Source organism: Ranitomeya variabilis, chromosome 1 (genome assembly GCF_051348905.1).
Source record: "Ranitomeya variabilis isolate aRanVar5 chromosome 1, aRanVar5.hap1, whole genome shotgun sequence".
Lineage (NCBI taxonomy): Eukaryota > Metazoa > Chordata > Amphibia > Anura > Dendrobatidae > Ranitomeya > Ranitomeya variabilis.
In genome coordinates this window covers 803,113,670-803,127,701 of record NC_135232.1, presented here as the reverse complement: position 1 = coordinate 803,127,701, position 14,032 = coordinate 803,113,670, and the positions used below count along the sequence as shown (strand labels likewise).

At 48.0% G+C, this 14,032-nt stretch overlaps 1 protein-coding gene across 1 annotated transcript in view; it reads left to right on the top strand.

Moving 5' to 3' along the window:
• Window positions 1–2,098: 2,098 nt before the first annotated feature.
• The window catches only part of LOC143769084 (calcyphosin-like protein), a 39,107-nt gene continuing 27,173 nt past the window's right edge, over window positions 2,099–14,032 (top strand). Inside the window, exon 1 of the mRNA XM_077257700.1 lies at window positions 2,099–2,133. The gene's annotated coding sequence lies outside the window, so the exon portion shown is untranslated. The remainder of the gene's footprint in view (window positions 2,134–14,032) is intronic.

Below are 14,032 nucleotides of genomic sequence, written 5' to 3'. Positions count from 1 at the left end.
GGTCATCATACTGTGTGGACGGAGTCATGGGGGCCATTATACTGTGTGAAGGGAGCCGTGGGTGTCCAACATACTGTGCTGAGGAAGTTGTGGGGTTCTATCATATTGTTCAGAAGGAGCTGTGAGAATCCATACTACTATGGGGGATCCATCATACTGAGGAGAGGATGCTGCTAGTGTAATCAAACAGCCGAGTGGGAGCCATGTGGGTCATCATACTGTGTGGACGGAGTCATGGGGGACCATTATACTGTGTGAAGGGAGCCGTGGGTGTCCAACATACTGTGCTGAGGAAGGCGTGGGGGTCTATCAGATTGTGCAGAAGGAGATGTGAGAATCCATACTACTATGGAGGATCCATCATACTGAGGAGAGGATGCTGCTAGTGTAATCAAACAGCCGAGTGGGAGCCATGTGGGTCATCATACTGTGTGGACAGAGTCATGGGGGGCCATTATACTGTGTGAAGGGAGCTGTGGTTGTCCAACATACTGCGCTGAGGAAGGCGTGGGGGTCTATCATACTGTGCAGAAGGAGCTGTGAGAATCCATACTACTATGGGGGATCCATCATACTGAGGAGAGGATGCCGCTAGTGAAATCAAACAGCTGAGTGGGAGCCATGTGGGTCATCATACTGTGTGGACGGAGTCATGGGGGCCATTATACTGTGTGAAGGGAGCCGTGGGTGTCCAACATACTATGCTGAGGAAGTTGTGGGGGTCTATCATATTGTGCAGAAGGAGCAGGGAGAATCCATACTACTATGGGGGATCCATCATACTGAGGAGAGGATGCCGCTAGTGTAATCAAACAGCCGAGTGGGAGCCATGTGGGTCATCATACTGTGTGGACAGAGTCATGGGGGGCCATTATACTGTGTGAAGGGAGCTGTGGTTGTCCAACATACTGCGCTGAGGAAGGCGTGGGGGTCTATCATACTGTGCAGAAGGAGCAGTGAGAATCCATACTACTATGGGGGATCCATCATACTGAGGAGAGGATGCCGCTAGTGAAATCAAACAGCTGAGTGGGAGCCATGTGGGTCATCATACTGTGTGGACGGAGTCATGGGGGCCATTATACTGTGTGAAGGGAGCCGTGGGTGTCCAACATACTATGCTGAGGAAGTTGTGGGGGTCTATCATATTGTGCAGAAGGAGCTGTGAGAATCCATACTACTATGGGGGATCCATCATACTGAGGAGAGGATGCCGCTAGTGAAATCAAACAGCCGAGTGGGAGCCATGTGGGTCATCATACTGTGAGGGGGAAGCCATATGGGAATTATACTATGTGAGGGGCTGTTGGGCATCATACTCCATGAGGATAGCAGTTGATCAAGCTACAATAGATGAATAACAGGAGCAGTATGATTTATAAGCTTTGTTATCAGCAGTAAATTATATGGTTTTGAGTAGCTGCTATTGGTAAGAATACATTTTACAATAAGCCCTATCATAACATTTATTAGCAGTAGCAGCTGAAATTGATATAAAATAATAAACAAAATTAATGTAGTATCAGATCCCCACAACACTTACAGTCTCTCATGTGGCATCTTGGGAAAATGAATTGCAGATTCCTTGTGTTATCTTCTAAATAGAAGGGGTTATACATATTTAGGTACCTATCAGGAAAGCTTACACTGCACTGACCCTGCTGCCTCCTCATCACTACCGAAGCTACCGCCTCACCAACACCGGAGCTCCTGCAACCCTCAACCTACTGTCTCCTTCCCCATAACCCTGTAGAATGTAAGCCCCCATGGGCAGGGTCCTCGCCCCTCTGTATCAGTCTGTCACTGTTAGTTTGCTTACTGTAAGTGATATCTATAACCCTGTATGTAACCCCTTCTCATGTACAGCACCATGGACTCAATGGTGCTATATAAATAAATAATAATAATAATAATATCACACAACGAAGAAGAATATTCTTCAGTAGGAGGACAGGGTTGTCCTTTGGGTTGTATGCTGAAGTATAATGACGCAGGAGGATGCTGATGTTACTACGGATACAGGGTATATACATCTCTACGGCTACAGAATTAATGAGCTGTAACTACTGAGTATCCCACAAGTACCCCAGCTCACATACAGGCTGTGTCAGCAGCGGCAACGAGCAGTTACAGGTAAGATTGCTATACTGCCAGCCATACTGTTAATTGATACTTTTTTCATTCGTGAGAAAATGTTTTCCTTATTAAAAAATTGGCAAAGAAAAAAAGGGTGTCATTCACATAGCATGCACTACTCAATTAAAGACATTATTATTACTATTATTATTACAATTATTATGCTGTTGATATTTTAGTGATAATGTAAGTTTTCTTATAGTTCATCTCGCATAGCTATGTATATAAATATGCAGTTTATATCTTGGATAATGGGGGCCACTTTCTTCATCATGTGATAATTAGATGTAGGATTAATAATTTAGGATCCCGAATATGTATTCCTGACTATCAAATTAATAAACACAAAGTGATGAAAATGATCCATCAAAAGCTATGTGGGCAGTATGGTGGCTCAGTTATTAGCATTGCAGCACTGGGGTCCTGAGTTCAAATCCCACCAAAGACAATATTTGCTGGGAGTTTCTAAGTTCTCCCTGTGTTTGCGTGGGTTTCCTCTGGATTCTCCGGTTTCCTCCCACATTACAAAGACATACTGATAGAGAATCTAGATTTTGAGCTCCAATGGGGACAGTGGTGATGATGTCTGTAAAGTGCTGCGGCATATGAGTGCTATAGAAGTAAAGCATAATAAATAACTCTTAAAGGATAAAGAAGTTACAGATTTTGGCATACAAGTGCAACTTAATAGAAGTAGAAGTGGTGTGATCAAACACAGGCGCCTATTTTAGTACAAAAATTAAAGGGAACCTGTCAGCAGGATTGTGCACAGTAAACTACAGAGAGTGGTGTCAGGTTGGCGCCGTTATACTAATTAAAATGATAACTGGGTTGATGAAATCCATCTTGTGGTTGTTGTTTAATCTTTGTTTTCAGTTTTCAGTTAATGAGATTCTCGTGCTCCAGGGCAGCCTGTGTGGGTCTTCATGTGGTGTTCTGATTAGGTATTCATCTGTATGGGCTAATGGCAGGTCACTGATCCCTCAGTGACCTGCCCCCTATTTTACATACTGTATAGATTTATGGTTTGAAAAAAAAATTCACATTCATCAGGCAGGCGCCTGCGCTGTAGCATTGTAAGGTGGATAATATGCTTGTTTTCATGTTATTTAGACATACAGTTTTGTTGTAAAAAAAAAAAATCTTAATTAAAATGGCGCCTGAGCCATTTTTCTAGAGAAAAAAAATTAGGCTCCATCAAGATGGTGCTGTCGTTGCCTGCGCAGTAGCATCTATTCGAATGCAATAGATGCTACTGTTCAGGTGAGGCTGCCGGCGGCATTTTGATTAAAGGGAACCTGTCACCCCCAAAATCGAGGGTGAGCTAAGCCCACCAGCATCAGGGGCTTATCTACAGCATTCTGTAATGCAGTAGATAAGCTCCCGATGTATCCTGAAAGATAAGAAAAAGAGGTTATATTATACTCACCCAGGGGCGGTCCCGCTGCTGGTCCGGTCTGATGGGTGTCGCGGTCCGGGCCGGGGCCTCCCGTCTTCATCAGATGACGTCCTCTTCTGGTCTTCACGCTGCGGCTCTGGCACAGGCGTACTTTGTCTGCCCTGTTGAGGGCAGAGCAAAGTACTGCAGTGCGCAGGCGCTGGGCCTCCCTGACCTTTCCCGGCCCATGAAGACCAGAAGAGGACGTCATCCTTTGAAGATGGGAGGCCCCGGACCGGACCGCAACGCCCATCGGATCGGACCACCCGCCCAGGTGAGTATCATCTAACCTCTTTTTCTGTCAGTAGCCATACTGATGAGTACCTATCAAAGAAACCTGGGCTTCCATAAGACCTCAGCAGTGCAACAGGCTGATCGCCTCCATGCCACCCCGCATTGATGCAGTAATTGATGCAAAAGGAGCCCCGACCAAGTATTGAGTGCATTTACTGAACAAACATTTCAGTAGGCCAACATTTAGGATTTTAGAATCATTTTTCAAGCTGGTGTTATAAAGTATTCTAATTTACTGAGATAAGGACTTTTGGGTTTTCATTGGCTGTAAGCAATAATCATCAACATAAACAGAAATAAAAACTTGAAATAGATCACTCTGTTTGTAATGACTCTATATAATATATCATTTTCACTTTTTGTATTGAAGAACTGAAATAAATTAACTTTTTGATGATATTCAAATTTTGTGAGAAGCACCTGTATCCTGAAATAGGACTTGGGCAGCCCATCATTTCTGTACATGGCCCTCTTGTGTTGCTGTATGCTCTGGAAAAATGTATTGTCTCGCCCTGGCAAGTCAAACATATGTAAATTACAAATGAATATTCACCCCTTCCCCCACCCATAATCCCGCTCACCCCTCTGCCGGTGTCAATGATTCAGTCAGTTACATAAGTTACGTAGCCTTTAAGGGCTGCCCAAGCCCTATTTCAGGATACTATTAGTAGGATACACAAAAATGACCTGACAGATTCCTTTTAAGTAGAGCTCTGCTGGACGCACGCACATGCGCACACCTCTCCTCTAATGCATGTGCAGCGCCCCCACTGCCGCAGGGCCGAGGGGTACCCGGTACCGGGCCTCTGAGTCTCTGCTCTGGGGTTGTCACGGTGGCTAGGCCCGGTCCGTGACCCTGCTGTGGGGCGTACAGTAAATAATAGATGTAGATGGTGGTAGTGATGCGGTGTAGTGCCGGTCGCAGTAAATAACGAGGACACCAGGTTGCAGTCTCTTTACCTCTTTACTGAAGGTCTCTGGGTCTTCAGTCCGGAATACGGTTCACCAGGCCGCGCAAGTCCGGCCGGTCCGATGGCACCTCCAGAGTTCTCTTTGCATGTGGAAATATGTGCCTTCCTGCTAGCGCTATGTGTTGTGGTCCTCCCCTGCTGTGCTTACGGGATAGTACCCCACAACTGTTGTGTCTGTTTCTGATGTTCCCTCACAACTTGTTCGGATGATGTTCTTCTCCTCCGTCCCTCCCTGATGTTCTGGTTAGGACGGCACCCGTATGACGAGTAGGCTCGGAGCTCTTCCGGGACCCTAGAGTCGCCCCTCTCCTAGTGCGCCCCCATGTCTTCATAGGTGATGTATGTGAGACAGCCCACCTGAGACTGACTGTCCTGCCGTTGGTTTGAAGTATTGCTTGGAGCTAGATATATAAATACTTCCTCGGCGTTCCGGCCGCCGGTTGTGCGCCTCAGTAGGATGTTGCCTCGGTCTTACAGCACGACTCCTACTGGCATTTCTCCTCTTGCTTTGATCTCGTTTCTCACCCAGCACAATATATCTCGCTTCTAATCCTTTCTTAGGGCACCGCCGCTATGCTGAGCAGGCACGGTCCCGTGACGTTCTTCTTTGTTGCCAGGCCTCTGTCAGGGTCCCAAACCTGACAGGGACCCTACCGAATCTTCCCCCACAACACCCCCTGCCACAAGGTGTTGCCTGGTTCCAACCCAGTCAGCTTTCTGACTAACTTCCTGCCTGACCCCCAGTTTACCCACAGTGGTGAGGAGTGGCCTAATAAATAGCACCCTTAGCTCCCCCTGGAGGCCCGGCTGTGAAATGTATTGGTGTATGTGATACCTGGTCAGATGAACTCCTTCAGTGCCATCAGACGTACCATAGCCCCCCTTAGCGGCGGAGCCACAGTACTGCAACGACCAGGACTCTGGGGCGCTGCACTCCCCCCCGGTTAAATCCAGTACTCCGGGACTGGGAAGAAAACAACAATACATGTCAGCAAAAAGACATACAATTTTTGTGAGTGCAATAACAATAAGCATATTTAAACAGGCTTCCCTTTATGGGAGGTGAGGACACTTGAACGTTACAAACATGGTGAAATACTTGTAAATAACTTTGCTATAAATAACTTTTCTTACCCAATCGGTTATTCTACTAAGTGCAAAAATTTTAGACATGAATTCAACGTTGCCTTTAAGGATGTACACTCTGAATCCACTAAAGACATTCTTATAACACATTATAAGGCAATTAACTTCATTCTCAATCTTTAAATCTGCAGGACCGCCTGTCCTAACGGCTCCAGACCTACTGCCTCTCCTTTCTTTACAGGACCGCCCCGTTCAGCCCGGGCCTACTGCCCTTCCACCACTATACACAGTATAGAACATATCATTTTTCCTTCAGTTTAGGATCAACAGGCCATCTCTATATGGCTCCTAGGAGGACTCACCAACTAACCCCGCCCGGGTTCACTTTCTGTCCTCATTCTTCCGTCAACATTATCAAACACTTTTCACATTTAACTAGTTGGTTACATTTAACGTTTACATGTCAACATTATTACTTTCTTTCAAGGCATCATTATCACTTTACTGTTTTAAGGCAGTATTACTCGTAAGTACACAGGTGAACATCCCCTTTAAGAGGGGACCAAGTCTTTATGAGGTAGCGCATCTTCTCAAGCTACCAGTCCATACTCAGCAAAGGCTCCGGTGCGGTATCTTCGCAAAGAGTCCTTCTTTAAGTAAAACCAGTAGGAAGCACCTTTAAGAAGGTGCAAACTATTTACAAGCAGTTTGTATCATGCACTGTTCATGATTCAGCAGTTCTTTTCAACAGGAAACAAAAAGTAGAAAAATAACCAAAAAGCAATAGGGATCCCGGGTCATCAAAGGGATCCCTTTAAGAGTTAACCCTGGATGGGTTTTAGCAATATCATAGCAGCAAAAACAAACAGTTTGAAGAACTATTTACATATTATGCAGAGTTTTAAGATCTTACTCTTGTGGTGCAGAAGGTGGTTTCCTTCCGGGCCTCACCAGACCAACGGGTCGCGCTGCCGATCCCAGGAGCGGTTCCTGCCCCAGCAAGGACAGGATTCCCCGCCGTGATGCCCTTCTCACTGATGGACCGGCACGCCCCCAGGGTACATGGTGGGTCCGGGTTCCCCGCTGCTCCGCAGGGACAGGTTCCATTGCCTTTTCAGCAGGAGGTTCGTCTTCTGATATTCCGGCAGCGGCCTGGAGCGCGACGCACCGCTGGACGCCCCGAGCGATTCAGCCAGCTTCACCTGTTTCCCTCCTCCACCTGGTGTAGGTCACAGCGTCACCTGGCTCCAGGTCGTGAGCGAACCTTCCTCCACAGTGCTCCACTTCCTCCCGGTCCACACGGACCTCTAGCGGCTCCCCAATCTCCTGTATAACTCCCCTTCCACGTCAGGAGTTAAAGGACACCACTACACCCCAGTGTGACGGCGGGGTTTCTTCTACGCTGGTCAAGTCAATCTGGGCTGCAGGCTGGGGCCGGCTCCGCCACGCCGTCATCAAGCGCCGCAGGTGTTCGGCCTCCGGCAAGAACCTCATGCCCTGTGTCCGCAGCGTACCTTCAGCCGTGGCCGGGTTGGGAGGAGCAGGGGACACCGGAGACAGGCGGACCTCCGTGGGCTGGCCCAGCCGAGCGAGCACGCGGGCATCAGCCTCCAAGCGGCGTGCTATCTGTCGGGCCTCGGCTGTGGCCACACACTCCTCGGACATCTGCCAGTTAGGTCGACCCATCGGTGGTTCCGTGAGGGCCAGTCCCCGCAACAATGGCGTCTCCGAGGCTGTGTCCGGTGATGCGGCTCCATGCCGAGTCAGGTCATCCCCACGCGGTGCTCCCGGCATCGCCATCTTTATCTCCTCTCCAGTATCTTCTTCCCGCTGTCTCTTTCGTGGGCGGCCCTGTCTCCATGGTCTCCACCCTCCAAACAGGATCAGAAGGCGGACCTCGGCTGCTGATGGACACGTCCTCCTGACACAGAAATATTTAGACTGGATGGCCATTGTCCTTCGTGCTCTTCAGCTTGTCCACGCCCCCTCCACGCCCTTCTTCTTCTCCTGCGCTCTCCTCAGCGCTGTAATGGCGGCGGATTTTGGCGGTAAATGGCGCGGCACAGTCTTTGCAATAAATCACAGTCCAAGTATAATAAATCACAGTTCCAAGGCACACATGACCTGATTCTTCAGGCTTAAGTAGATCCTGTTCGTGATGCCAAAAACTGCAGCGCCCCCACTGCCGCAGGGCCGAGGGGTACCCGGTACCGGGCCTCTGAGTCTCTGCTCTGGGGTTGTCACGGTGGCTAGGCCCGGTCCGTGACCCTGCTGTGGGGCGTACAGTAAATAATAGATGTAGATGGTGGTAGTGGTGCGGTGTAGTGCCGGTCGCAGTAAATAACGAGGACACCAGGTTGCAGTCTCTTTACCTCTTTACTGAAGGTCTCTGGGTCCTCAGTCCGGAATACGGTTCACCAGGCTGCGCAAGTCCGGCCGGTCCGATGGCACCTCCAGAGTTCTCTTTGCAGGTGGAAATCTGTGCCTTCCTGCTAGCGCTATGTGTTGTGGTCCACCCCTGCTGTGCTTACGGGATAGTACCCCGCAGCTGTTGTGTCTGTTTCTGATGTTCCCTCACAACTCGTTCGGATGATGTTCTTCTCCTCCATCCCTCCCTGATGTTCTGGTTAGGACAGCACCCATATGACGAGTAGGCTCGGAGCTCTTCCGGGACCCTAGAGTCGCCCCTCTCCTAGTGCGCCCCCCATGTCTTCATAGGTGATGTATGTGAGACAGCCCGCCTGAGACTGACTGTCCTGCCGTTGGTTTGAAGTATTGCTTGGAGCTAGATATATAAATACTTCCTCGGCGTTCCGGCCGCCGGTTGTGCGCCTCAGTAGGATGTTGCCTCGGTCTTACAGCACGACTCCTACTGGCATTTCTCCTCTTGCTTTGATCTCGTTTCTCACCCAGCAAAATATATCTCGCTTCTAATCCTTTCTTAGGGCACCGCCGCTATGCTGAGCAGGCACGGTCCCGTGACGTTCTTCCTTGTTGCCAGACCTCTGTCAGGGTCCCAAACCTGACAGGGACCCTACCGAATCTTCCCCCACAACACCCCCTGCCACAAGGTGTTGCCTGGTTCCAACCCAGTCAGCTTTCTGACTAACTTCCTGCCTGACCCCCAGTTTACCCACAGTGGTGAGGAGTGGCCTAATAAATAGCACCCTTAGCTCCCCCTGGAGGCCCGGCTGTGAAATGTATTGGTGTATGTGATACCTGGTCAGATGAACTCCTTCAGTGCCATCAGACGTACCATAGCCCCCCTTAGCGGCGGAGCCACAGTACTGCAACGACCAGGACTCTGGGGCGCTGCACATGCATCTTACACTGGTTTTATTCATGAGTAGATTAGTACAAGAATAGTTTAGATAAAAAGTCTTCTTACTCCCCTTTCTTTCTAGATTCCTCAGGAAATATGACTGATCACATGACTGTGAACTAGATTGTCCTTCTGCTCTAGTGTTAAGTGGTGTGCTGTATCAGGACTTACAGCCAGGTCGCCATCAGGGCATTACAGCCGTGACTGGCGTATGGGGCCCGGTGGGCAGAGGGGGCCCGCATCGGGCCCCGTCTCATCTGCTCACTGGGCCCCTACCGGCAGCTGCAGGCTAAACCGGGCCCTTAGCGGCACTGCAGCTGTTTAACGCTATTGACGTGCGGGCCCGCGCGTTAACAGCCGCCAGCCAATCTGAGGCTGGCAGCTGACGTCAGTCGCAGCGTGCATGTCGCCGGCGTCTGACGTCATTGTCAGTCGCCGGCGAGTGCACGCTTCAGCTGCGTGGAGAGAGCAGGAGCGCGGCCAGGTAAGCAGAACTTGTGTTTTTTTTTTATTGAGAGCGGCGATCCTGGGGGCCCAGGGCAGAATGCTGGACACAGGGGCAGAAAGCTGGACACAGGGGCAGAAAGCTGGACACAGGGGCAGGAAGCTGGACACAGGGGCAGGAAGCTGGACACAGGGGCACAAAGCTGGACACAGGGGCACAAAGCTGGACACAGGGGCACAAAGCTGGACACAGGGGCAGAACGCTGGACACGGGCAGAAAGCTGGACATGGGCAGAAAGCTGGACACAGAGGAAGAACACAGGGGCAGAACGCTGGACACAGAGGCACACGGGCAGAAAGCTGGACACAGAGGCAGAACGCTGGACACAGGGGCAGAACGCTGGACACGGGCAGAACGCTGGACAGAGGGGCAGAACGCTGGACACAGGGGCAGAACGCTGGACACAGGGGCAGAGCGGTGGACACGGGGCAGAACGCTGGACATTGGGGCAGAATGCTGGACACAGGGGCAGAACGCTGGACACGGGTAGAAATCTGGACGACACAGGGGCAGAAAGCTGGACACTGAGGCAGAATGGTGATACGGGCATGATAGGAGACACTGGAGGCAGGATTGGAGACAGATGGGGCAGGATCATGGGGCACGATGGATACAATGGAGACAGATGGGGCAGGATGGGGAGATCATATGGGGCAGAATGGATACTCATTAGGGCAGGATGCGAGAACATATGGCTGATGCCAGGAATGAGACACACGGGGGCTAGGATGGCGAATATTATTATCATAGGGGCTAATTAAGGGATATTATTACTGCAGTGATGTATTTATTTTATTTTTTGAGTATACTGTTTTAAATGGAGGGGCGGTCCTATTACTGTGTAGAGTGATACTATGTTGCCTTCTTCATGTGGTGTAATGTAGAAGTTGGGAAAATTAAGTAATGTGTTCTGCAAGCGGAACTTGAGATAACGGTGTTATTTCCTGAAGAGAGGAGTCCTGGCTGGATGAAGTGATGGCGGTCTGTGCTGGATGAAAGATGAAGGACTTCACCTAGAGACGTCACTGGTGAGTCAGTGTGTTACCTATACACTGACACTATACACTGTATACTATATACAGCGGTCCTGTGTATAATGTCACCGGTGATCACTGTATTACTTGTACACAGACACTGCATACTAAGTACAGATCTCCTGTGAATACTGGCACTTATGGTGAAAGTATTGTGGGTTTTTTTTTATCACTGATCAGTATTGTAGTATTCAGTCACTATGTGGTGGTAATATGTGGTCTGGTCATGATGTTGTGGTATTTGTTCCTTGTATTTGATATTATTCAATCACTGTAGTGGTAATATGTCATCTGGTCATGGTGCTGTGGTATTTGTTCCTTGTATGTGGTATTATAGGTAATTTTAAAAATGGAAAAATAACTAAAAATATACCTATATTGTATTGCATATTTTAACAAATATTTAATAGGTTACAGTAGAGTAGGGCCTGGCCAAAAGTGTCTACCTTGTCATTTTGGTGGCTTAAAAAATCTTTTGGCCAAAACAAAAGCTGCCGGCTATATATGTGATCTGGTGATGGGAACTGTCAATGTGTGATAGGTGAGAAGTAGTGTTGAGCGATACCTTCCGATATTCGAAAGTATCGGTATTGGATTGGATCGGCCGATACCGGCAAAATATCGGATCTCGCCGATACCGATACCCGATACCAATACAAGTCAATGGGACACAAATATCGGAAGGTATCCTGGATGGTTCCCAGGGTCTGAAGGAGAGGAAACTCTCCTTCAGGCCCTGGGATCCATATTCATGTAAAAAATAAAGAATAAAAATAAAAAATATGGATATACTCACCCCTCCGGCGGACCCTGGACCTTAGCGGTGTAACCGGCAGCCTACATTTCTAAGAATGCAGAGTGAAGGACCTTCGATGACGTCGCGGCTTGTGATTGGTCGCGTGACCGCTCATGTGACAGCTCACGCGACCAATCACAAGCCGCAACGTCATCGCAGGTCCTACACTCACTGCATTCTTAGGGACGGAGGCTGCCGGTTACACCGCTAAGGTCCAGGGTCCGCCGGAGGGGTGAGTATATCCATATTTTTTAGTTTTATTCTTTATTTTTTACATGAATATGGATCCCAGGGCCTGAAGGAGAGTCTCCTCTCCTCCAGACCCTGGAAACCACACACTGGGAACTTCCGATTCCGATTTCCGATATCACAAAAATATCGGAACTTGGTATCGGAATTCCGATACAGCGAATATCGTCCGATACCCGATATTTGCAGTATCGGAATGCTCAACACTAGTGAGAAGTGGAGATATTCCAAGAGAGAGCTGTGGGACTGTGGACAGTTTGAGGGGTGGAGTGTGGAGGCGGGGCTGGGGTGGAGCCTGGGCAGAGTCTCAAGGGGGCCCCGAAAATTTTGCCAGTATGGGGCCCTGAAATTTCTAGTGGCAGCCCTGCTTACAGCATTAAAACTCAGCAGGTCCCTTTCAGCATCAGTGAAGTGCAAGTTCAGCTTCCTCTCCTGCACTGATCTGATAGATCAGTACTAGGCAGGAGGAGAGAGCCACTTAATAGTTCCCTTAATGATCATTAAGTATGCTATATGAGTGCTCTTCCCAATCACAGAGAACTTCAAGATACCCACACTTTTTAGCAAGATTTATCCTTGCTAAGAAGTGTGTCTTATAGTAAAACAATTATAGTATACAGCTCTGGCAAAAACTAAGAGACCACATCAAAACCCTGTCATGGGTAGCTCAATCTTCAGACCTGAACCCCATTGAAAACCTCTGGAATGTAATCAAGAGGATGATGGATAGTCACAAGCCACAAAGAAGAACTGCTTACATTTTTGCACCAGAAGCAGTGTGAAAGACTGGTGGAAAGCATGCCAAGACGCATGAAAGCTGTGATTAAAAATCATGGTTTGTCATGATCCAGACCAGGTTTTGAGTCCTGTCTTCCCTTTTCCCGGTCTGATCATGTCAGGGGTTAACTTTCTAAGCCTCAGTCTGGTCTCAGGTTTGCTATTTAGCCTCGCTGTGTCATGCAGATCATGTCAGTTATAGTGCATTTGCTGTCTGAACCCGTGTCTCTGTTTTCCCCTGTTCTCATCTTGACTCAGTGTTTCCCGTTAGTGTGCAGACTTCCCGGTTTGACTTGGCATGTATCCTGACCTGTTTCTGTCCTTTGTCTTTTGGCTTATCCGCTCCTGACTGTTGCTGACCCCCTGGCTTGTCTCTGACCTTGAGTTTGCGTTTTTCTTTGATACTGCGCTACAGTCTAGGATTTGATCCTGCTTGTTTTGACTATTCTGCTGCCACCTGTGGTAGCCTCACTGTCGCACTGCAGGTTAGCTCTGTTAGGCCGGAGTCACACTACAGCGAGATACGGCCAGGTCTCGCAGGTTAAAACCAAGCTCTGGCACCGGCACTCCAGAGAGGAGCGTGCGGCCGCATAGCAATACATGGAGCTGCACGCTCCGCTCCGGAGTGCCGGTGCCAGAGCTTGTTTTTAACCTGCAAGACTCGGCCGTATCTCGCTGTAGTGTGACTCCGGCCTTAGGTGCAGACCTGCTTCCTCTCTACTGCCATCTAGTGAAGCCTGCACCTATCTGCATTGCAGCTGCATGACATGGCTATTCCACAAAATCTTGATTTCTGAACTCTTCCCAAGTTAAACCATTAGTATTGTTGTTTCTAAATGATTATGAACTTGTTTTCTTTGCATTATTTGAGATCTGAAAGCACTGGGTTTTTTATTTTGACCATTATTCTTTGTCAGAAAAAAAAAATACAAAATTTATTGCTTGGAAATTCGGAGACATGTTATCAGAAGTTTATAGAGTAAAATAACAATTTATATTTTACTCAAAAATATACCTATAAAGAGAAAAATCAGACAAACTGAACATTTTGCAGTGGTTTCTTAATTTTTGCCAGAGCTGTATATATAAAAAATGTTGGAACTCAGCACATCCACATAAATTAAATCTTAAAAGCAAAAAAGATTAATAGTAATTGGCCACCAAATGTCTGATTGATCACATTTTTAGGCACTTGTCAATTATAGGTTTTAAATCAAAATTTCAATCCAAAAAATGTTTTTATTCAACTACCAATAAGAGTGGAAAATACACAATGGGTGGAATTCAACATTAAGTGAATTTTTTAAATCAGTATGGCTGCTGGCTGTGTTGCCATTATTTGCTACAAATGTATCATAGTGTTTGATAAATCTGGCCCATTTTTAGATTTAGCACTTCTAACTAGAGCTATTTTCCACTTTTTA